The 22,632-nt window shown below is 46.6% G+C and overlaps 1 pseudogene; it reads right to left on the bottom strand.

Annotated features, from left to right (window-relative positions):
* Window positions 1-10,548: 10,548 nt before the first annotated feature.
* On the bottom strand, window positions 10,549-10,612 carry LOC144242764 (U6 spliceosomal RNA; annotated as a pseudogene).
* Window positions 10,613-22,632: the final 12,020 nt, after the last annotated feature.

Below are 22,632 nucleotides of genomic sequence, written 5' to 3'. Positions count from 1 at the left end.
AGCAGTGAATCTATAGAGCAGTTTAAGAAAAAAATCCCAAAAAACCAAAACTTTGCTGGAGGAGGGGAGAGTAGGTAGGGGTGGGGGGGGTGAGTGAGGGGAAGGCCTGTCAGAGACAGGTGAGCGGGCGCCCTCCGAGGCGTCCTAACTCCAGGGATGGTGACAGGTGGTCTGGGCTTTTCCAGCTGCTGCCTGTATCAGTTATTAGCGTCACACGGTTCGCCGCCGCCGCCTTCGGAGACCAAACGCGGGTGCTGTTCGGGCTTCGTGGGGAGAGAAAAGGCAGGTGCGGGCCAGCTTTGGAAACCCATTTGTGTTTGGGGAAACGGAGCCCGAGGTTCAGGTAACTAAAAGCCCACAGATGAAATTCTGGCACCCGTTGGGTGTTCTGGAGCAGGGGATTTTTTGTTATTCGTACAAAGGGACCTCAGAGCACATGTGGGAATGAATGCTGGAATGAGCAGAGTCAAAACCGAATAAAACACGGGAATGAAGCGTCGTGGCTTCCTCCGCCCTGATGTGAACTGCGAGCTTTGTTTGTTTTCATTTTCTCCACTCCTCTGAACCTGTAGGGTACAGGTGAACCCTTGTACCTGTCTCTGAGTATTTCCCTTAATTATTAAGACAATTAAGAGTTGGCTGACTCTGCTTACTTGCGGTTTTTTCCAGGCCATTCTCCCTCGCAAATTTCCCCAGTGACACCTTACTTAGACTTGGTGGAAACTACCTAAATCTAATGATCTCTCCTTGTATTTGACAGGCTGTTTTATTTTAAGAGTGAAAAAAATACATCGCTTTCATTTTAATGTTTTTATTTATTTTTGAGAGAGCACGAGCAGAGGAGGGGCAGAGAGAGAGGGAGCCACAGAATCTGAAGCAGGCTCCCGGCGGCCCTGAGCTGTCAGCACATAGCCCGATGTGGGGCTCGAACTTGTGAACTGCGAGATCAAGACCTGAGCTGAAATTGGACACCTTACCTACGGAGCCACCCAGGCGCCCCATCTCTTTCATTTTAGAAAGGAATGGTACAGAAAATGATTAGAACCTAGGACTAAAAATGCAGTTTGAAACCTGAGCTATCTGTTTATCTGGACATTGAGAAATGGTTTTAGCTTTAGCATGGGGAAATGTATTCATAATTTATTGATTTCCTTCCGTAGTATTGTACATTCATTGTTTGTTCTTTTTTGTTCCTGTCATGTTTACTGTGTTACTTGGTGACCTGTGATTTGGGAGACTGGGCTTTTCCGGGAGTGGGTAGTGCAGAGAGATCTTTGAATTAAAGAGGTGAGAGGCACATTGTAAAACTACCAGGTGGTGATCTGGTGGAGGGGGAGTCTGTTACGTGGAATTTTTTGCTCAAGTCTAAGAGCCTTGAACATCACAGCACAAACAGTAACTTACATGGCACAGAAGAGTAAGTGGGGTAGTTTTTCCAGTGTAAGAATTGGTTGATACTGCATTTATCAAATGCATAGAGTGTCTATTAGGTGTGTATAACTAGTAGTATGTGCAAAGGAGGTGGGAAATGTAATGACTGATGATTTCTGCCTTTAAGGAGCTACCTTAAACATCTTTGGACCTTTTTACTGTAACATACAATACACAGAGATGTGTACGAAACACAGATTCTCAGCTCAGATGTACCTCAGTGACCCTGTGTGTCCACTGCCCTGCTCACCCTTCACGGCTTCACCCCCCCGACTCCATTGCTCCTGAGCTTTTAGATTTAGATAGACACTCTAATTCTAAACAGTCTGATGGTTTTTAAAAAAAGGTTTTTTTTAACACTTGTTTGTTTTTGAGAGACAGAGTGAGCAGGGGAGGGTCAGAGACAGAGAGACACACACAGAATCTAAAGCAGGCTCCAGGCTCTGAGCTATCAGCAAAGAGCCAAACGTGGGGCTCAAACCCATGAACCACGAGCTCGTGACCTGAGCCAAAGTCAGATGCTCAACTGCCTGAGCCACCCAGTTGGCTTGTAAACAGTCTGATGTTTTTAAGAGATAATGTTCTTATAGTTGGAAAAATGTGAGAGCAAAAAGAAGAAAAAAAATCAAACAACCACAGCCAATGGATATTACAATTTTTTAATGCTTCTATTAGTTTTCTAATGAATATTTTATACGTTGAAATGGTACTATTGATGCATTTTTTACATTGCCTTTTTATAAAATCAACATTTCCTTTAAAGGAAAACTTTAGTAAACATTATCATAAATGATAAAATACTGGGGTGCCTGGCTGGCTCAGTCAGAAGAGCATGCAACTTATGATCTCGAGGTTGTGAGTTTGAGCCCCATGTTGGGTACAGAGGTTACTTAAATCTTTAAAATTTATTTTTTTTAACATTTACTCTTTTTTTTTTTTTAAGAGACAGAGCATGAGCAGGGTGGGGGCAGAGAGAGAGGGAGGCACAGAATCTGAAGCAGCCTTCAGCTCTGGGCTGTCAGCTCAGAGCCTGATGTGTGTCTGGAACCCATGAACCACAAGACTATGACCTGAGCCGAAGTCGGACACCCAACTGAGACACCCAGGTGCCTCGAGGTTACTTAAATCTTTAGAAAATGATAAAATATTGCATTATATGGATGTTCCTTTATTTATTTGTCTATTATGTATTTTAGGACTTGGGTCATTTCTGGTATTTCCCGTATTACAAAATACGTTGTGGGAGGCGTTTTCATTCATCACATTCTTTTCTTTCAGATATCATTTATTATCGGTCTCTTAATGAGCCAAAGACTGTATTCATTTTTTAGGAGGAACTTAAATCTGAAGTGTAGTTGACTCTTGAATAATACAGGGGTTATGGATGCTGACAGCCCCTCTAACCCCACCCCCTGAAGTTGAAAATCTGCATATAACTTTTCCCCCCATGTAACATTTGACTTCCCCAAAATTTAGTCGACTTCCAGTCAGCAGTAGGCTATTAGTAGTTAAACCATTCTTTTGTGTGTTATATGTATTATATACGCTCTTCTTACAGTAAAGTAAGTTAGAGAAAAGAAGTTACTAAGAAAATCAGAAGGGAGAGAAAATAAGTTTATAGTACTGTATTGAAAAAAAATCCTCATGTTAGTGGACCCATGTAGTTCAGACCTGGGTCCAAGGGTCAGCTGTAGAAAGTAAGTAGCACACAGTAGATTAAGATTTATAAGGTTAGATAAGGCATCTGTTTGTTTGGGTTTTTTTTTTGTATTTTCTGTTAACTTTTTAAGATGTTTTTATTTTTTGAGAGAGCAAGTATAAGTGGGGGAGTGGCAGAGAGGGGGTGGGGACTGAGGATCCAAAGTGGGCTCTGCGCTGACAGGCTGACAGCAGTGAGCTCGATATGGGGCTCGAACTCACTACCTGTGAGATCATGACCTGAGCTAAAGTCAGACGTTCAATAGACTGAGCCACTGGGGTGCCACAAGGCATCTGTTTTATTAACTAAATATGGACATCTAGGTGCCTTAATCTAGTACTTGCTTAATAAATGCTTTATTGACTGAACAAATGAATGGTTGTGTATATAGGAAGTGCTACAGTGGTTCATAACAGGATAATAGCTAATGCTTATTGTGTAACAGTTTGACACTGGATAGTGACCTGAGTGATTTACATGTTGTCTTGTGATTTGGGGAGTGAAGAGAGTCCACTTCTGACGTTCACACCGCTGGCGAGGAAGTAAGACTTAAGAATTAGGTGGGCCTAAATAATGGAAACAACCAAAATGTCCATCAACTGATGAGTAGATGAACAACATGTGGTGTATCCATTCAATAAAGTATTATTTATCAGTGAAAGTACTGATACTTATTGTAGCATGGATAGACCTTGAACCCGTTGTGCTAAGTGAAAGGAGCCAGGCACGAAAGGCCACATATTGTATGCTTTTATTTATATGAAATGTCTGGAGTAGATGAATCCATAGAGACAGAAAATAGATGAATGGTGGTTTAGGGGTAGGCGGAGTGGGAAATGGTTGTAGTTTTTATTTCAGGTGGTGAAATAATGGTCTAAAATTAGTTACGATGGCGACGTAACTGTGAATTCACCAAAAACTGTTGAACTGTACTCTTTAAATGGACGAATTGTATGGTATGTGTGGTATGCCTAACAGTTGGCTTACTTAAATCATGGCATGTTTTTAAATGAAAAATGAGGCGAGCTTTAGCATGATGTAGTCGGGAGGGCATGAGTGGTTGCGTTAGTTGGCTTAGATCTGCCATCACAAAACACCATGGACTGGTTGGCTTAAGTGACAGAAATTTATTGTCTCATAGTTCTGTAGGCTACAAGTCCAAGGTCAAAGGGCGAGCAGGTTTGGTTTCTCCTGAAGCCTTTCCCCTTGGCTTGCAGATGGCCTCGTGTTCCCTGCGTCCTCACATGACCTTTGCTTTGTGTGTTTGCATCCCTAGCGGCTCAAGAATGCCAGTCACATTGGATCAGGGCCACCCTAATGGCCTCATTTTAATTTAATCCCCTCTTTGAAGGTTCTCTCTTCAAATACAGTCAAATTCTGAAGGTACTGGGCAACAGAATTCTATCATATGAATTTCCGGGGGGGATACAGTTCAACCCATTACAGTGCTTACCTGGTTGAGGTGAGGAAACTCTGTGAGTGCAGATGCAGGGGTAAGGCTGTATGGGCCAGTGACCTGGCAAATCTTTCTAGGACCAAAGGATTGACAGTGACAGCAGTGCTTGGCTGTGGGGGCCTGGTGCCACAGTCAGCAGGGTGGCCTTGGGTCTCCCAGCAGTGAGGGGCCGCTGGGGGATGGATGGACTGGGAGTGACCTAGTGAAAGCATACTTCAGGAAAATCAATTCGTGCTGCTCAGGAGCAGAAGGAAGAGACTGGGAGGAGAGAGGTAAGTACACGATGATGAGGGAAACATAGAAAGGTACAAGGATCGAAGGCCTTGCAAAGGTGGCAAGGTTCGGAACCCAGCAGTGGGAGTTGACTTCGGAGTTTTGAAACTTTGGTGGGGCGCCTGGGTGGCTCAGGGAGTTAAGTGTCTGACTTTGGCTCAGGTCATGATCTCACGATTCGTGGGTTTGAGCCCTGCGTCGGGCTCTGTGCAGACAGCTCAGAGCCTGGAGCCTGCTTCAGGTTCTGTATCTCCTTCTCTCTCTGACCCTCCCCTGCTCACACTGTCTCTCTCTCTCTCTCTCTCAGAAATAAATAAAACCTTAAAAAATCTTTTAGAAATTGAAACTTGACTCTGGCAAACACAGTAATGTGAAATAGGGAAATGTAGGCATAGGAAACTGTAGGCCCCATTGTTGATAAGGCGTGTAAAATGTTACATAGTCAGTGTGTTGTCTTTATATTAAAGCAAAAATATGATCGTGTACGTAGCTTTCTTGCAGGCTGATCTTTGCAACTACTTGTTTTCTTCCTCCATGAAAAAGAGAGTCTTTTATTTCATACTCCCTAACCACAGATTCCCTTTAGAGTTTTCAGGAACTTGACTGTAGGGGTCAGATGGAGACCAGTGTATTTGTTAATCACTTGCACTGGTTAATATTGTACAGTTTAGCAAACATTCCAGCTGGTTCCTTAACAAGGGGTGGTTAGGATTCCCACTAGCTGTTTTTGATTTTACCTTGTCTGTAACCTTCAGAGCACAGGGGTATACGCCTTGGTTTGGGTAAATTTTGCTTTTATATATTGCAGTGTGAACCGTTGGATTTCATAGATCTATCATTGTGACTTTTAGGCCTTTAAAACCTTTGACTTGAAGCGTGTCGAGCACTGTAGAACATTCATCATCCAGTTGCTTGTCAGAGTAGAGAGGCTCCAATGAGCAGCTCTGAAGCTAATCTGAAGCTCCCTCAAGATGTAAAACGGTGCATGACAGTTCATGCTTGCTGTGCCAGAAGGCAGGACAGGAGATGAGATTTTCATATTTCTACCTGTAAAAAGAAACCTTGGAAGCATTCCCAGGGAACCTGGCAATAGTGGCTTCTTGAGGTGCTGTGTGGGTAGGTGAGATGGGGGGTAGGGGCTGTCAGGGTGGAGGTCAGGGTGAGAGAGGGATTTTGTGGTGTATCATCCATCTTACACATGTTTTTGAACTGTATGAGTATGCTAATTTAAGAAGACAGTTTCACTATCTAAAAATGTTATGTAGTAAAACTCTTGAGTCTTTGGTTTTTATTTTTGGGGGGGGAGGACCATATCACACAGGACAAGGGTCACCTGCCTGATATATTTTAAGTATAACCAGACTGTCTACAAATTCACTTACTTTACTCATTTCTAATCAAAAGGCATTTTTTGAATCCAAGGGAAGTAGAGGAATGACCTTCCTTCCATGCTTTGGGGAAAAATGTATATTATTAACATAGAATGCTAAGCTAAGCAGCCTCAAAATTGAGCATCTTAAAACAATCATGTCACACACACGTCATCCTTCCTTTTCTATAAAAAGCCTCTGTTTCTCGCTTAGTAGATTTCCCTGCCAGCTTCTTGCTTCTTGCCAAAGGAATTTTACTCTCTACTCTCTCTGTGCCTTTCAGTTCAAGCTGTCTCTGCTAGTATAATTCCTTTAAAAATGTTGTGGATGCCCTATGAGTCTTCTTGGGGTTCACTTTATTAGATGAAAGTGACACCCACAGATCCGTGGGAGAGAAAAGCCATTCTCTGCCCTGGGCCTCTGCTGAGTGCTGAGAACAACAGCTTTACCTCTGAGAAGCCTTTTTGTTTGCCCGAGTGGGTCTCCCACGGCTTGTGTTCGCTTTTGTTTCGTTTGTGTAGTTAAAGACTATGAACTAGTCTTGAACTAGAACTTGAACTAGCGCACCTTGAACACTCTGCTCGTATATCTCCTAGGTGGATCCCATTTCATTAGGTACAGTTTTACCTTTCACATTACCACGGACAACAGCATGGCTAAAGTTTCCAAATTTTCTCTAAATAACAAGGTTTCCTTTTATTCCAGCTCGGACACGCCCCTCGCTTTACGCCCTGTCCCAGCCTCCAGGAAGACCCCTGGGGGCAGTGCTCACCTTCCTCAGGACGCTCCAGGCTTTTGCTCACACTCAAGTCCTTCCCAGCCTCCTTCCACTGCCAGTCAAAGCCACTCACACACGCTAGGATTTTCTTAGAGCGGCACGTCAGTTCCAGTTGCCAGAATTGGTGTTACATCCTTATTGTGCAGTAGAAGTTAGTCCCAAACTCCATGGATTAAAACAGTGGTCGTCGTCATTATTTCACAGTCTCCACAGGCCAGGGGATGCTGGCGTGCTCAGCTGGCCGATGGCGGCTCAGGGTCTCTCCTGAGCTGGTGGTCGGTACCTTGACCACAGCTAGAGTCCCCTGGAGGCTGGAATGGGGGGCAGTTCCTGCTTCCCCGGGGTCTTCCTCCCCTGCCTGGTAAGTAGGTGCTTGTTGGCAGGAAGCCTTGGTTTCTTGCCACATGGACCTCCCTGTGGACTGCTCCCACGTGGACTTCGCGGCATGGCAGCCGGCTTTCCTCAGAAGGTGAGCTCCCAGAGAGCCAGCTGAGCGCTGCTGTGTAGTTCGTGACCTAATCACAGAAGTCGCATTTGGCCATGTCCACGATACCCTGTTGATTCTAGATCAGCACTGCTTACCGTGACCATGCGAGGGCATGGATTCACCTCCCACTCAGGGAGGTGCTGAGATGATGAGGGCCATTGTAGAGGCTGGCCAACACCATTTCTGTGAAATTCAGGGGTTTATGTCCACTGATTGTGAAAATGTCTTGCTTTAAAAACAGGCCACCTGGGACACCTGGGGGGGCTCAGTTGGTTAAGTGGCCAACTTCGGCTTAAGTCATGATCTCACTGCTCCTGAGTTTGAGCGCCATGTCAGGCTCTCTGCTGACGGCTCAGAGCCTGGAGCCTGCTTCGGATTCTGTGTCTCCCTCTCTCTCTCTGCCCCTCCCTTGCTCATGCTGTCTCTCTCAAAAATAAATAAACCCATTGAAACAAAAAAAAGAAAAACCTAGGCCATCTAGATTCTCTTGTGTTACTTAGAAGCCCTCACCTTTTGTTAACGGATGCTATGTTAAAGCATCCTACGAATTTCATGATTTTTCGATACATGCAGATGGGCACATTGTTTATTATATTAGTTGGTGTCCAGTGTATAGTTTCTTAGACGAATGATTTTTCTCCAGAAATCAATGTAGGCAAAATCTTGGTGTCCGTTGTTACCTGGGCTGGGAGGAAACTAAATGTGATTATCTGTTCAAATGTGGCAATTATCTTGATCCTACTAACTTATTTCTATTCTTATTACTTGATGTTTTGTTGTGAGACATTTCCATTGATTTGTGGGGATAAAAACTAGATATTCTTTTTTTTTTTTTTTTAATGTTTATTTTGAGAGACAGAGAGCAACCAGGGGAGGGGCAGAGAGAGGGAGACGAGAATCCCAAGCAGGCTCCACACTATCAGTGTGGAGCCTGACATGGGGCCCGAACTCATGAACAGTGAGATCATGACCTGAGCTGAAACAAAGACTCAGACACTTAACTGACTGAGCCACCCAGGCGCCCTCAAAACCAGATATCCTTAAATTCAACAAATATTTCTTGTATTCCACTTGTTTGCTGGACTGTGTTCCAGGGGCTATAGACACGATGTGTGTAAGCCGACGAAGCCCCGCTGTCATCTAGCTCACAGTCTAGTAAGAAAAATTCTACAGTCTCCTTTGCTCTATGAGGATTTGGCCTCAGAGAAAGCTTAATTTGTATATTGCATGCTTACCCATTCAGGTTTTATTTCGTGATTGTATTGGTCATAGATAGAAAAAAAATGGAAGGAAAGGTAACTAATACAAGTTGCTGGTTTTGGAGATGGGTTTTGGACGTGGCTCAGGGTGCTGGATAAGATGGTTTAAAATAATGATGGTTAAGAGAATGACATTGAGTCTTTGGAGGTCCCAAATTCTAATGGTTGGAAATGCATTTCAAGAGGGTGATAGGTAATGCGAGACACTGTCCACTGATGATAAAGGGTCCCAGTCAGAGCGACCAGCCTTTGGATAAGACTGTAAGGCCTGTGGGGTTTTGTGCTTTCCTCCTGGGCCGTGACTCAGTTCCTGCTCTTAGGGATCACCTGCCATTCCTCTTCCTCCTCTGAGGTTGTGTTTGTACTTGATGGTCATCGACCATAGCTCTCCAGGCAGATTGGTCAAAACTGTATGTGAACAGTGGAGGGGCCCGGTAGAAGGTACTGCTTTAAGGAGAAGTTACGATGGGAGTGGGGGACATAGAAGTCCTCGATACTAGGCCATGAAGGGTATGGAGCACAGCTGGTGCCACAACTTCCTTTTGACCTGTGAACGTCTGTGAACTTTGGTTGGTTCCTTCCACTTTGTTGGGTGAATAAGCTTTTCCCATCATTGTGGTATCTGGATGAGACCCATGACTCATTGCCTTTGTGAATTCCAATGTTGTATCTTGTTCTTTCTGTAGAATTTTTTTCTGTAGAGGTATGTTGTTTAAAAAACTACCACCTTGGAAAAAAAAAAACAAAAAAAAACTACCACCTTGGGCTCCTGGGTGGCTCTGTCGGTTAAGCATCTGACTCTTGCTCTAGGCTCAGGTCACAATCTCACAGTTTGTGAGTTCGAAACCCGCATCAGGGACACCTGTGTGACTCAGTCAGTTAAGTATCCAACTTTGGGTCAGGTCAGGATCTTGCGGTCGGTGTGTCAAGCCCTGCATCAGGTTGTGTGCTGACAGCTCAGAGCCTGGAGCCTGCTTCAGATTTTATGTCTCCCTCTCTCTCTCTGCCCCTCCCACATGCATTCTCTGTCTCTGTCTCTCAATAATAAATAAACATTAAAAAAATTAATTAAAGCCCGCATCAGGCTCTGCGCTGACAGTGTGGAGCCCGCTTGCGATTCCCTCTCCCCTTCTCTTTCTGGCTCTCCCCCACTCTCACACATGTGCTTGCTCTTTCTCAAAATAAATAAATATTAAAAACAAAGCAAAACAACCACCTAAGGTACACCGATTCCTAGACTCTCAAAGCCTAGGCCAGAGCCTAAAGATCTTGCAACCTAACATCCAGGCAGGTAACCTCATGGTGAAGGGATCATCTTGGCTCTCTTGCTGATGGTTATCCCTGCTGACTGGGAACTCACTACCTCCTGAAGCGCACCATTCCCATCCTTGGAAGACAGTAATGGATGAAAAAGGTCTTCTTTATTTTGAGGATTGTTATGGGCTGAATTAGCTCCCCCCTCCCCCTTGAAGCCCTCATTCTCTGTTCCTCTGAATGTGACTGTATTTGGAGAGAGGAGTGATTACATTAAAATGAGGCCATGAGGGTGGGTCTGTATCTAATCTGACTGGAGCCCTTGGAGGAGGAGCCGGCTGGAAGGCTCACAGAGGAAAGGCCCCTTGAGGACACGGCAAGAAGGGGCTGTCTGCGAGCCCCGGAGCGCAGCCTCATGAGAAATTAAACCTGCCTGACACCTGTTGGACTTCTAGCTTCTAGAACAGTGAGGAAGAAATTCCTGTCTTGAGTCGTCCAGTCTGTGGTATTTTGTATGGCGGCCCCAGGAGGCCAATGCAGNCGCAGGGGCCATGCTAATCTCTGTATCATTCCAATTTTAGTATATGTGCTGCCGAAGCAAGCACTTTACACACTGACCCTTAATCATCCTCTGCGCCAGAAGAGCACCAGGTTGAGGCTTTCCAAGACCATCCTGCTCCTCCGCACAGTTCTCCCCATTGGAACGAGGGCCCTTTACCCTCCTCCCTGCTCTTCACTGGCTGGGTTGCCCATTTGCCTGTGTGGTGATCAGAGTGTGGTACAGTGAAGGAAGGTTCCAGAGCCTCTCAGCACAACAGGGTAGATGGGGCTCAGGCCTTGGAGTTTCTTTAGATTTTGAGTTCATTGGCACTTCTCTGCCCTTAGACAAGTTGTTGAACTTTCTTGGACCTCTGTTTCTTCCTTCATAACATGAAGACGAAGTGAGCTGAGAATGTGTGTCTGTTACTGATGGGGACTGGGATGTACTTGGAGCCCAGCGTAGAATGACCAGCATCTCACAGCCATTCTCTTTGTGGACTGCCCCGCTCTCTACCAGGTGCTGTTGCTGAGGGCTTGATGCGATTTACCCTTTCACCTTCACTCCAGTGGAAGGATAACTGTTAGCCTTATCCCCACTTGACAGATGGGCCATTGGAGTCCTAAAGAGCTTATGTAACGTGCCCACGCTTGTGTGGCTGGTCAGAGGAGGAGCCAGGTTCCTTTCTGACTGGAGGTCTCCCGGATCTGTTTCCTTCACTTCCGGGCTGTGTTTTACTAACACACCACGTGGCCTGAGGCTTTGTCTTCGTGTGAATAAGCACATGATACTGTCATGTGTGTTGCCTCGGAACATCAGAGGTCCCTTGGCAAGTACATACTACTGTGGGCTTATTTCACTCTTAGGCGCTCAGGCCCCCACGTGCCCCAGGAGGTGTGTTGCTCGCTCACTTCTCCTGCACCCCTGGGTTTTGGCTCCAACTGTAGCTTGTCACATTCATCAGCTGAATGTCATCTCTGGAACTTGAGTTTCTGTCATTCTCTGTATTAGGCGTTCTCTGTTGCTGTGCGTTCGCTCCAGGTTGAAGATGTGGGTAAAGGGGGGTGGGGGGGTGGGGAGAAGGCCCAGGATGGGAGGCTGGGCAGGCACCGCGGCTTGCCGCCAGTGTTCTCCTTTGAGATCTCAGTCTGGGGAGACTAGCTAGAGGGTGTAGGGAACATAGGAGATAAAAACCTGGACACGCCAGCTGAAGGTTTTGCAGGTGTGATGGGCGACGGGACCACCTCTCACAGATGGGTCGGATCCCCGTGCGGGGAGCTGGCGGGCCGAGGCTGGGGGGATTGTGAGTCGAACACAGCCAAGGCTGCTGAGCATCTCAAGTCGGGGTTGGGAAGCAGAGCTGGGTCTGGTGGGCCACCAGACACCCAAGGGACGTGGCAGAAATCATGGTGCTGGACCGGACGTTGGGGGGAGGGGGAGGGGGAGGGAGACCAGTGGGAGGAGGACTGAGACCGACACGGGACAACGTTCCCATGAAACATGAAATACTCCAACCCGTTTGGGGGGGTGGGTAGAGGGGATTCTACCAGCCACCGGGCCCGGTGTCATGGCGGCGGGCAGGGAGGCAACTCGAAGAGGAGGCTCTTGATCGAGAAGAGCTTGCAGTTCAGAAGCACAAAAGCAATAGCACTTCAGATACACGCAGTGCAAATTGCCAGAATTTTGATTTATGCAGAATTTTAAGAATTCAGATGAAAAAAACATTCCCTCCTTGGTGCCAGAGGAAGAAGTTCTGTATGTTCCCTCTTTTGAATGGTGTTTCAGAAATGTGTTCAGATTCGGTTTTAAGGTAAATGGGGAGGGTTTATACTACGAGTGTCACTTCGGCAAAAGGACACTTCTGTGCAACGGAAATGGGAGTAGTTTCCTTTATAGGTCGTCAGCCCTGGGGAACATGGAGTTGGCAAAATACAGTGATTTATTTATTTTTTTGATTTCATGGTATCTAGCATGGTGCTTTCACATAGGAGTTTTTCAACAAGTATTTATTTCATGGTGATCTTCAATAATAACAAGATGTTTGATAAGACGCGTCTACGATGTTCCTTCTGCTCTGTCATAGTTGGTTAGTAATAACGTTTCAAAATTATCCTCGTCCCTTAGACCGACGGGTATTGTAGCTTAGCAAGTTTTTCTTGAAAAAGCGGGAATAGCAAATAGTTATCTCCAAGCTGGGAGACAACACCCCCTACGACCCCACCTAAAATGAGAGGGGATACACTCGAGCCACTGTGGGGTGGGTGTGTGTGTGTGTGTGTGTTCATTTTTCAGGGCTAGTAGGTCACTTGAAGAAACGTTGACATCTACAAAGAAGTATGACACAGTTGGCGGCCCTTGCCTTCTTTGGACGTGTGCCTTCATGTTGTCTGATGACACAGTGCAGAGGTCAGCACAGTGTAAGTTACGCTGGTGGGGAATTCTCCTGTCCGCTCTCAAAACATCATAAACATTTTGACACACTGAAGGAAAGCGAATTTTATAGATGAGTGATCTCTATGACCTCAGCTAGGTTACAGTTGGAGAAATCCTACTGTCTGTTATAAATGGGAGCCATTCCTTAAAAGTTGCCTTATGTGCCATGTGATGACAAAAAAGGACTCACAGCCCCACCCCAGGGCACTCCCAGAGCTATTGAGGCAGGACTGTGGAAATTTCGCGAAGTCTGGCTCCCTTCTCTCATCCTTCCTCTGTGTTGCCCAGGTAGGAACACCTACGGCACACTTGTGGCCTGACCCACAGCTCTGCACTTTCTGTAGAATAAGGGCCCTGTTCCCTGGTCGAGTCTCCCACCTGCAGTCCCCTCTGGGTCCTGCGCCCTTACCTCTGGCCTCGCTGGACCGCTGCTCCCATAGTCTGGTATTCTTGTGCACCTGACACGCTCTAGCCCTGTCCTCTGCTGTGCCCCTGTGCCTCCCTTGAGCACCTGATGGACTCGTCTCTGGTTGTCCTTCGGGGCCCATCTTGCTGTCCCCTTCTCCACGGACTCCCCCCTCCGCAGAGTGGACTTTCCTCGTGGTGAGTGGCGTGCTGCAGCCCCACGGCGGGAGGCCGGGCTGGGGACAGTAGGGACCTGGAGGCCCTGGAAACTAGGCGGTAAGGATGCGGCTTTGAAGGCAGACCTTGTGCCCTTCAAGATGCCTGAGACCGTGGAAGAAACGTCTAGGGTCGTACAGCTTTATTGCTTCTACCTCTTCTGTGAATACTCAGCAAGAACACATACAAGAAAAATACAAAGAAGGGATTTTCTTGTTCAGGCCCTGAGTTTAAAAGCAAGGGGTTGGCGGTGGTTTTTATGTAGGTGGCGTTAGGGCTTCCCTGACCGCTGTGTTGACGGCATCTACGTGTGTCATGAGGACTTCAGATGCCCATGGATTGTGTGTTCTCATAGATCCTAACATTGTTCTGGATGCTCTAGAAATTAAGATGCTATGAGATGGTCGTTGTTTTTTTCCTCCTCTGTCTTCCTTCTCCCCAATGCGGTGCTGCTGACGTCAGCTCTCCGTTCCCGAGAGTCTGGTTTTCACTGAGTGACAAGCCATGCTCATCTCCCGGGTCGTGGAGCCCGGGCACGAGGTATTCAGTAGGTTCTTACTGGGGGCCTGGCTGCTAAGGGCTTGCTTCAGAGGGTCCACAGGGTGTGGGTGACGGGTGGGCTCTACCGCTCATACATGCTCTCTCTCTCAGCCTCACACACGGCTTCACTCACTGTCTTGCACACCTGTGCTCTCACGGGCGCCAGGGCAAGGGAGGGACAATCCGCCCCATAAGGCAGGGCTGTGTGGTGGGCCAGCGGGGACTGAGCTGGCCTTGGGGCGGCGGAGGTGGGGGGGCAGGTAGGAATTTGAAAGGTAGAAGATGCATTGTGGGTAGCTAAGCACAGGCACAGCTGCGAAGGCCAAGAAGTGACGGGGTCCCTTCAGGGAATGGTGACCGGACAGTGGGAGTGAGAGCAGGCCTGGGCGGATGGGTGGGACTGGCTGGCCTGAGGCAGAGGGACAGGCCTGGGGGAGAATCTGTGGTGCGAGGTCGGCCACAATCACGTGGAGTCCTCCTCTTCCTGGGCTTCGAGACCACAGGGCTTGAAATCCTCAGTTAGGGTTCGGCATCTCTACATGTTGCCTGTAACGGTTTCCATAGTTTCTTCTGTTTCTTAGGAGCATTTTCTCCTATGCACCTGAAACAAGGTGTGCTTTATACTTTAAATTCTGCCAGAAAGCTTTGACTTACATGGTCTAGAGTTTTAGGCTTTAGGTTTGGGGAATTGCCAGCCCTTCGTGCTGACTGGGCCGAGCTTGCCTCTTCCCAATGGGAACTCCTTGGTAGGATCCAGCATTAGTGTATGACTCCTTTTTTGGTATTGTTTTCATCTGCAAGGGTACTTTATAGCCAACAGCTATGTCTCTGAAAACACAAGAGAATTATTTTTGAGCAGCTCATCAGGGTGGTTGGATGGTAAGCCCTTCTGTCTTATCTAAAGGATCTTGTCCTTATCTAAAACTGACCACTGCTTTACTGCAAATCTAGATTTCACATTGTGGTCTCTTTGTGGTTGCTGTTTAGAACAAGGACGCTGGTAAGTTCCGATACCAGGTCTGCGCTCCCACTTGCTGTCATGGGTTTATCTTTTATGGGGGAAAAATGGAGTTGATCCGCCCTGAAGGCCCATCAGTCATGGAATGCAGTGTGGCAGGATGGGGATTCTTCTTAGCCTTGCAAAATCGTTATCAATGTGGTCATTTGCCGTGTGGAAGACTATAGCAGGCAGCGATTAGAGATTTTTCTCCTCTGCAGATTTCACAGTAGCCGTTGAAGTCTGTCATCATCTTCAGACCATTAAGGTCAGTGCTTCGTTACATTTCAGATCAAACCATGGCATCTCAAGAGGCAAACCATTTAGAATTCTTCCCTAACTTACCCAAAAAAACAAAAACAAAAAACACACATAATGACTGTTTTGTTTCCACGACTTATGACAGGCTCTGTGGCTTTTATTCTGATGGGAAGGAAATGCAGCCATTGTAACTTGCCGTCAGGGATAATATTTTCCTGCCAGCTCTGCGCTAAGTGCTATTTAGAATGTGGAGAAGCTGCTGAATCCTCTCCGGGCCAGCTTGCAGTTGGCAAGCAGGTGCTTTACGCGGGGACCATTCCAAGTGGAAGAAACACTCCAGCCCCACGAACGGCGAGCCGCGAACCTGAAGCAGACGCATGTTTAGTTGAGGTACGACTATGCCCAGACCGAAGGCTCAGCGTTGAGTTGGTGAAGGTCATTATCAGAAACCGAAGGTCAGAGCCTCATGCTTTATCCTCCGCTGCTTCTATATGTGGGCTGTGTGACCTGTTATCTGAAGTTTTCGTGGAGCCGGAGGACCTTAACTTCAGAGTGGATATGTGCTGAAGTTCAATGTGCAGGTGGGAAGCGCAAGTGATGAGGGGGCGTCAATAGTCACCTGGGGTAGCTGCGAGCTGGAGGAGGCTTATGGGAAACTTTGAGAAGCATGAAATAACGCCTGTGCCAGTGAGTGGCTTCCCCGCAACGCCTTAGTTTTATCCAGAAAATGATCCTGGTTTAGTAGGTAGGAGTCTGGCAAAGGCACAGGGCGGAGCCATGAGAAGGGAGGGGACTTGTCCGATCACCACCCAGAGGAGGACTGGGCTCGAAGTGAAGAGAGACCGTCTCAGCGTCCCGGTGGTGCGTGGGGGATCGCGAGCAGCTGGGGACAGTTGTGGGGGTTAGACAGCGTCCCTCCGTCCTGCAGGCGTGGGCAAGACGGACGCGTCGGCCACGCACGTTGCTTCCAGGGCACCAGATGTCGCTCTGTCTCCCTTCAGGCCCCCTGTTGCCTGATGAGGCTCGGGCTCCTGGGCCTGTAAGAGCTTAGGAGACTCTTCTGGAGCCTTGCCCCCACCTCTGTCCCCTCTTCAAGTTGTGTTTCCTTCATTTCCCAAATAGGCTCCGCCTCTGGGCCTTTCTTTCTTCATGGGGTGCCTGGAATACAAATACAGACACCTTGTCCTGACTGGCCAGGAGCGGGATCCCCAAGCCCACTGTCTGGATTCCAGCCCTGCCCCTGCGCCTTTCCAGCTGTGTGGACTCTGCCCCGTTTCCTCTCTGGAAAACAGAGTAGTGACAGTACCTGTCCTTCGGGGAGACAGAGCGGCACAGGTGGTGGCTGTCGCCATCCTCCTCCTGTCTTTTCACACAAACCCATGCCCTTCCCCGAATCATTCCTGGAGCCCCACCAAAGGCAACGGATACCCTTTACTCTAGATTCCTTCTCCAGTCCATTCAGGCTGCTCTACCAAAAATACCATAGACTAGGGGGCTTATAAAGCACAAAAATTTATTTCTAATAATTTGAGGCTAGGGAGCCCGAGATTAAGGTGCTGGCAGATTTGGTGCTTGTGGACTCGCCTTGTAAGTTGAAAACTAGCCAAGTTACTCCCATTCCTGGGAGGATTAGTGATCCCCAGCTCAGGTCACGCGTTTGTTTGTTAGGAAGTGCCAAAGCGCCGTGCAAGCCGATGTTCTCGGTAGGCGCCGGGTCACTCTCATTAGATTACATGTCCCAATGAATCTTCTTTTCCAGCTTGGACTCTAGTTGGGGTGAGTTTTTTTTTTTTCTTCCAGCCCCAAATTGGGGCACATAACATAATGGAGTCAAGTGCACTTATTTGTAGATATTGCCTTTGAACATCTGGGACGTAGTTTTGTCTGTATTCCAGTTATTTTGACTTCATTATACCCCGGTAGCTTGTAAGGAGGCTTGCTTAAGGCCTGCGCCTGTGCTGTCTTACTCATTTTTATTTCCCTGGTAGCTCCTAGCACCGTGCCTTGCTCACAGTAGGCATCTGGAAAATGTTTTTGAATGCACTTATTACTCCTCAGTAATAAATGTTTAGCTGTTTTATGGAAAAACAAGCACGCTTGGGTTCTCATGTAGAAGTATTGAATGTCCGCTGTGGACCAGCCAGTAGCTTCTTTTAGTGCTATTCTCTGGGAGAACAGAATTGTAATATTTCGGGTCACCAAGTGACCATTCAGGACAGTCACATGTTTTGTTTTTGTTTTTTTAAAGATTTCATTTTTAAGTAATCTCCGTACCCAGCAGAGGGTTTGAACTCACAACCCTGAGATCAAGAGTCACATGCTGTACCAACTGAGCCAGCCAGGTGCCTCAGGACATCACATGTTAAAGGGAACATTAATGTATGCATTAAACAAGGCCACCATGTTGCACAGTGCCGGGGGTGTGGGGGTGTGGGGTCCACGTTGTAATCAGGAGGCCTGCTTAATTGGTTGCTTGGTACATTGAAAGAGTTGGAGAATCCAACCTGGGCATTAGGAGTAGACCCTGAGTCCTGGAAGGTGGCCCCGTTAGAGTTGTGTGACTTTGGGATGGCTTGAGTGGTTATGTTAGTGCCCACACACGATGGAGAAAAAGCTCTTGAAGTACAACTGGTCTCCCCTAAGAGTGGTAATATTCCTTATCTGCTGCTTGATACTTTGCCTGTCATAGAAAATAATCTGAGATAGCTTATAATGAAAGTATAGGCCAAATAAAATGAGAATGATTGATGGACTTAGGAAGGAAGGGACATATAAAATGGATTTGAGGTGGCCACCAGGACAGAGAGAGCAGCATGCTGGGGTGACACGTCCTCAGGCATGGAAGGCTCCACGGCCTGCAGGCCACCCTGGGTTTTGGGAATAGGCGCTGGAGTCTTTGACCAGCCTACACCTGGGCGCTGGGGGTAGGGCCCATTTTTGGGCCAGTGGAGTCATCAAGGCCCCTTAGCATCCTGGCTGATTCTGAAATTCCTCTTGGAAAGCTGAGGGTTATATGTTATAGACTGTAACTTCCCAAAGCCAGTTTTCCCGCAGGCCAGAGTAAGGAGGGAGGATAATGAAAATGATCTGGCACTCGATTGTGAGAGCTAATTGGTGGTCAAGGGACTTTGCCAAGGTGATACTGTTGAACAGACGCCAACGATCTTTCCATGCCAGCCCGTTATCTTAAACCCAGGTTTTATGGGTAGGACTTGGGAACCCTTGGGAACCCCTCCCCCACTAAGAATGTTGCCTGGCACTCTCGTCCTGAGTACCTCTCTGTCCAGGCCCATTGGAGCTTAGCTGAACTATTCCACATCTCTCCTCTGGGGAAGAGATTTTGGCCCTTTGATGAACCAGACTCTCCCTGATGGTGGGAAAGGCCTAGAACAGAACCCTGGTTTCCAGGTTACATTCGAATCCCGAATGGGGGTACTTTCCTCCCCCCCCCCCCTTGCTGACATGGGAGTTGAGGCAAGTGGATGTTGGGAGTAAGAAGCTCTTACCAGGGTGAAAAACACAAACCACTGATTTTAGACCTAGGATGTTTAGCTATGGCTTCAAAAAAATTCCAGCCAGGAATCCACATCTGATGCTTTTAGAGGAAATTTCAATTTTTAGCAGGTTAGAGCCAACCAAGAAGAAGAAATATATTAAGGAGACTTGGATAAGGGGACTCCAACATGCCCGGTTGTAAAAGGAGCAAGACTTCTCCGTGGGTTCAGCGTGCCCCAGCTGTGTTTCTCTCCCTGCGTTGTCCTCCTTAGGGTCTGTGAACGGCTCAACTTAGAACAAGGCTTTTGCAATCTGTGCCGTGTGAATACGGTTTTTGTTCTGTTGGTTTAATTTGCATTTGGTGTCTGGAGTGCCTGGTCATGGAAAGAGCCAGTGCTTTGTTTTGGGTAATGAGGGCCGAGGTTTCAAATCCCTGTTTCTCAGTTTACCCAGTGTCAAGTGTTATTTGAGTAACAAGCTTGCTCCTTGCTCTGAGGCCCTGCAGAGTTTCCATTTACAAATTAGATTTTTGCATACTCCCAAATCGATAGATTACAGGCTGATAACCCTGAAAGAGGAAACTATATTTGCACATGGAAATTTCAGACCCTGTTACATGCATTTTCATTCCAGGGCAGATGTCTTTTTTCAACCTCTTCGGATGCTTGTTTCTGCCCTTGTGAATTGCTTCATCGCAGGGGTCAGTGATAAACCAGGAGAAAGGGAGGAGCCAGTGTGGAAGACTTGCTGTTGAATGGGATCGCGTTGGGTGCTTCTTGGAAAGTGGGTGAATTATTCATGATGAAATGAATGGGGGTATTATTTTAAACTGGTGTAGAAGCAAACGGTTAACCCATTTAGTAAGCTGGTGGTGTTGATCAGTCTGTCCGGAAGCTTTAGAGCCTTATGAGATACGCTCCTTGTCGGTTGTGGTTTTTTGTTTCTTTGTTTTTGTTTTAATGTATCTACTTCAGTAACTCCAAGCCTATCTGATTTTATCCTTTTCTCTGTTTTTCTTTTCCTAAACATTTTTTTCCCAAATTTCCAGTAATTCATGTTGAAATAGGATCATGTAGACAGTTCCTCTTCCCGTCTCATTGCTGCTGACGTCCTAAATGGCATTCCTCTTGTGTGAGAGGCAGTCAACACCAAGGCAAGGTTGAGCGCCTGGAGAACTGTGGTCTATTTATAGAGGCATAGGTCCAAGGTGATCTGACTTAAAGAAAAAAAAATCCAGCTGGTGTTAACGGCTCAGCCACCTGAAGCTTTTTATTTTACACCCCGATCAGAACCAGAAAGTGAACACAATTGGCCCCTGAAAATAGGACAAAATCCCTTACACTAAACATAGTGCATTTTCTTTCAGAGAAGTCTCTGGGCTCTCTCGTAGGACCAGTTTTGACGTCATTTTGTTTTCCTTCTTAGAAAGGTGAAATGTAAAATAAAATGTGTAAAACTGCTAAACATTTGATCCTTTAGCGGTTGCTGTTTCTGGGCTGCTCAGCCCTGGTTTGCACGCTCCTATGCAGTTCATGATTTGGTGTCTGAGATCACAGGGAATAAGAAGAGTTGGGGGGAGGGGCTGTCCTGGCTTGTCATGTAGTAGGTGCTCAGCCACTGTGTACCCAGAACAAGGCGAATGGAATGGAGGGCCGCTGCACCTTGCATGTTTCTTTACCCATGTAGCAGGCATGGTGTCACTGACACATTGCAATGCTACTTCTCAAGCTGTTTACTATATTTAGTAATATATGTGTTGTTCATCTACGTGTCCACATATGCAGGCAGCCCTCATTTTGCAGAGTGCTAGTATGGATGAATTTCAGTGACCATCCTTTTAGAAATACCAGTCCCCCAACAACACAGTTCAAATTTCAATTACCCCCTGGGTGTTAGCTGTGATTGCCTACAGTACACAAACTCTGTGGTGTCAGCCCACGAGTTGCTACATATGTAACAGATGCACATTGTGATCAGTAACCAGTCACACCCCTTCTTTCAAAGTCTGTCAGTGATTGGCCGTTACACATGTCATTCTGTGCATGCATATGCGGCAGAGCGTGTAGTTCGGTTGCCTTCTCCTCTTCCAACAGTAAATCGATAGGACGTTTTATAAAATTATCACAGATTGAGAGGGAATTGGCCAACAGAGGTGAATGTGCATTACAGAAGTTAAAAATGTTGAAAGTGACATTCATAACCTACATGGAGTTTATAGGAGAAATAGCTTTCTGTTTCTTACTGAGAACGTTGCTATTCAGCCACCGGAGGGACTAGGCAGCCTGGGGAAGGTGAGGGAGGTGAACTATCCATGTAAACAAGGAAAGCGGTTGTGAAGAAGGGAGTAAAGATACCCGACAGGAAGTGAAGCTTCCAAACCAAAGTTCACATTAAAGGAACTCTCAGATCTATCTTCGAACGTAGAAAGTGCAAAAGATAAAATAAGTATGTTCAGTGTTAGGAAGGACCGTGTGGCAGTATTCATGATAGCCGACAGGTGGTGACAGCACCCAGGTGTCCGTCCATAGATGATGGAATAAACCAATCATGATCTATAAATTAAATTGGAATATTGCATGGTCGTAAAAAGAATGAAGTACGAGTATGTGGTTCAGCATGAGTGAGCCTGGGAAACATGCTCAGTTAGAGAAGTCAGGTGTAAAAGATCATGTGTTGCATGATTCCATTTATATGAAATGTCTGGAGGAGCTCAATCCAGAGAGCTAGAATACAGATTGGTGGTTTCCATGGTGGGCTGGGGAGGGTGGAGTCACTGGTTAATGGGTTCAGGGTTTCCTTTTGGGGTGCTGAAAATACTTAAGAACTAAAGAGGTGCCGGTTACACTGCCTCTGAATTCTTCAAAGTGTTTACTTTTACCTGAAACCTTAAAAACTAGAAGACAGCATAGGCAGTCATTTCTCTGACATCAGCCATAGCAACATTTTTCTGGATATGTCTCCCGAGGCAAGGGAAATTTAAAAAATCAACTATTGGATGCTTTGAAATAAAAAGTTTCTGCACAGCAAAGGAAACACTGAACTAAAAGACAATCTACTGAATGGGAGACGATCTTTGCAAATGATGTATCCAGTAAAGGGTTATATCAAAATTAGATAAAGAACTTCTACAACTCAACACTCCAAAAGCAAATAATCCAATTAAAAAATGGGCAGAAGACATGAATACACATTTAGCCAAAGAAGACTTACAGGTAGCCAACGTCACTCGTCATCAAGGAAATGCAAACCAAAAACTACAATGAGGTAACCCCTTGCACCGTCAGAATAGCTAAAATCAAAAACATAAGAAATGTGTTGGTGAGGATGTCTGGAAAGGGGAGCCCTCTTGTACTATTGGTGGGAATGCAAACTGGGGCAGCCAGTATGGAAAATAGTAAGGAGGTTCCTCAGTTAAAAATAGAACAGCTCTATAATCCACCAATTGCACTACTGGGTATTTACCCAAGAAAATGCAGAAACACTGATTCACAGGGATACATGCACCATTAATACGTATAGCAGCACTGTTTATAGTAGCCAAATTATGGAAATAGCCCAGCTGTGTCCATCAACTGATGAATGGATTAAGAAGATGGGGTGTGTCAGGGCGCCTGGGTGGCTCGGTTAAGCGTCTGACTTCAGCTTAGGTCATGATCTCATGGTTCATGGGTTCGAGCCCCATGTCAGGCTCTGTACTGACAGCCAGCTCAGAGCCTGGAACCTGTTTCAGATTCTGTATC

This window comes from Crocuta crocuta, unplaced genomic scaffold (genome assembly GCF_008692635.1).
Source record: "Crocuta crocuta isolate KB4526 unplaced genomic scaffold, BGI_CrCroc_1.0 scaffold36, whole genome shotgun sequence".
NCBI lineage: Eukaryota > Metazoa > Chordata > Mammalia > Carnivora > Hyaenidae > Crocuta > Crocuta crocuta.
This window is presented reverse-complemented; position numbering and strand designations above follow the sequence as displayed.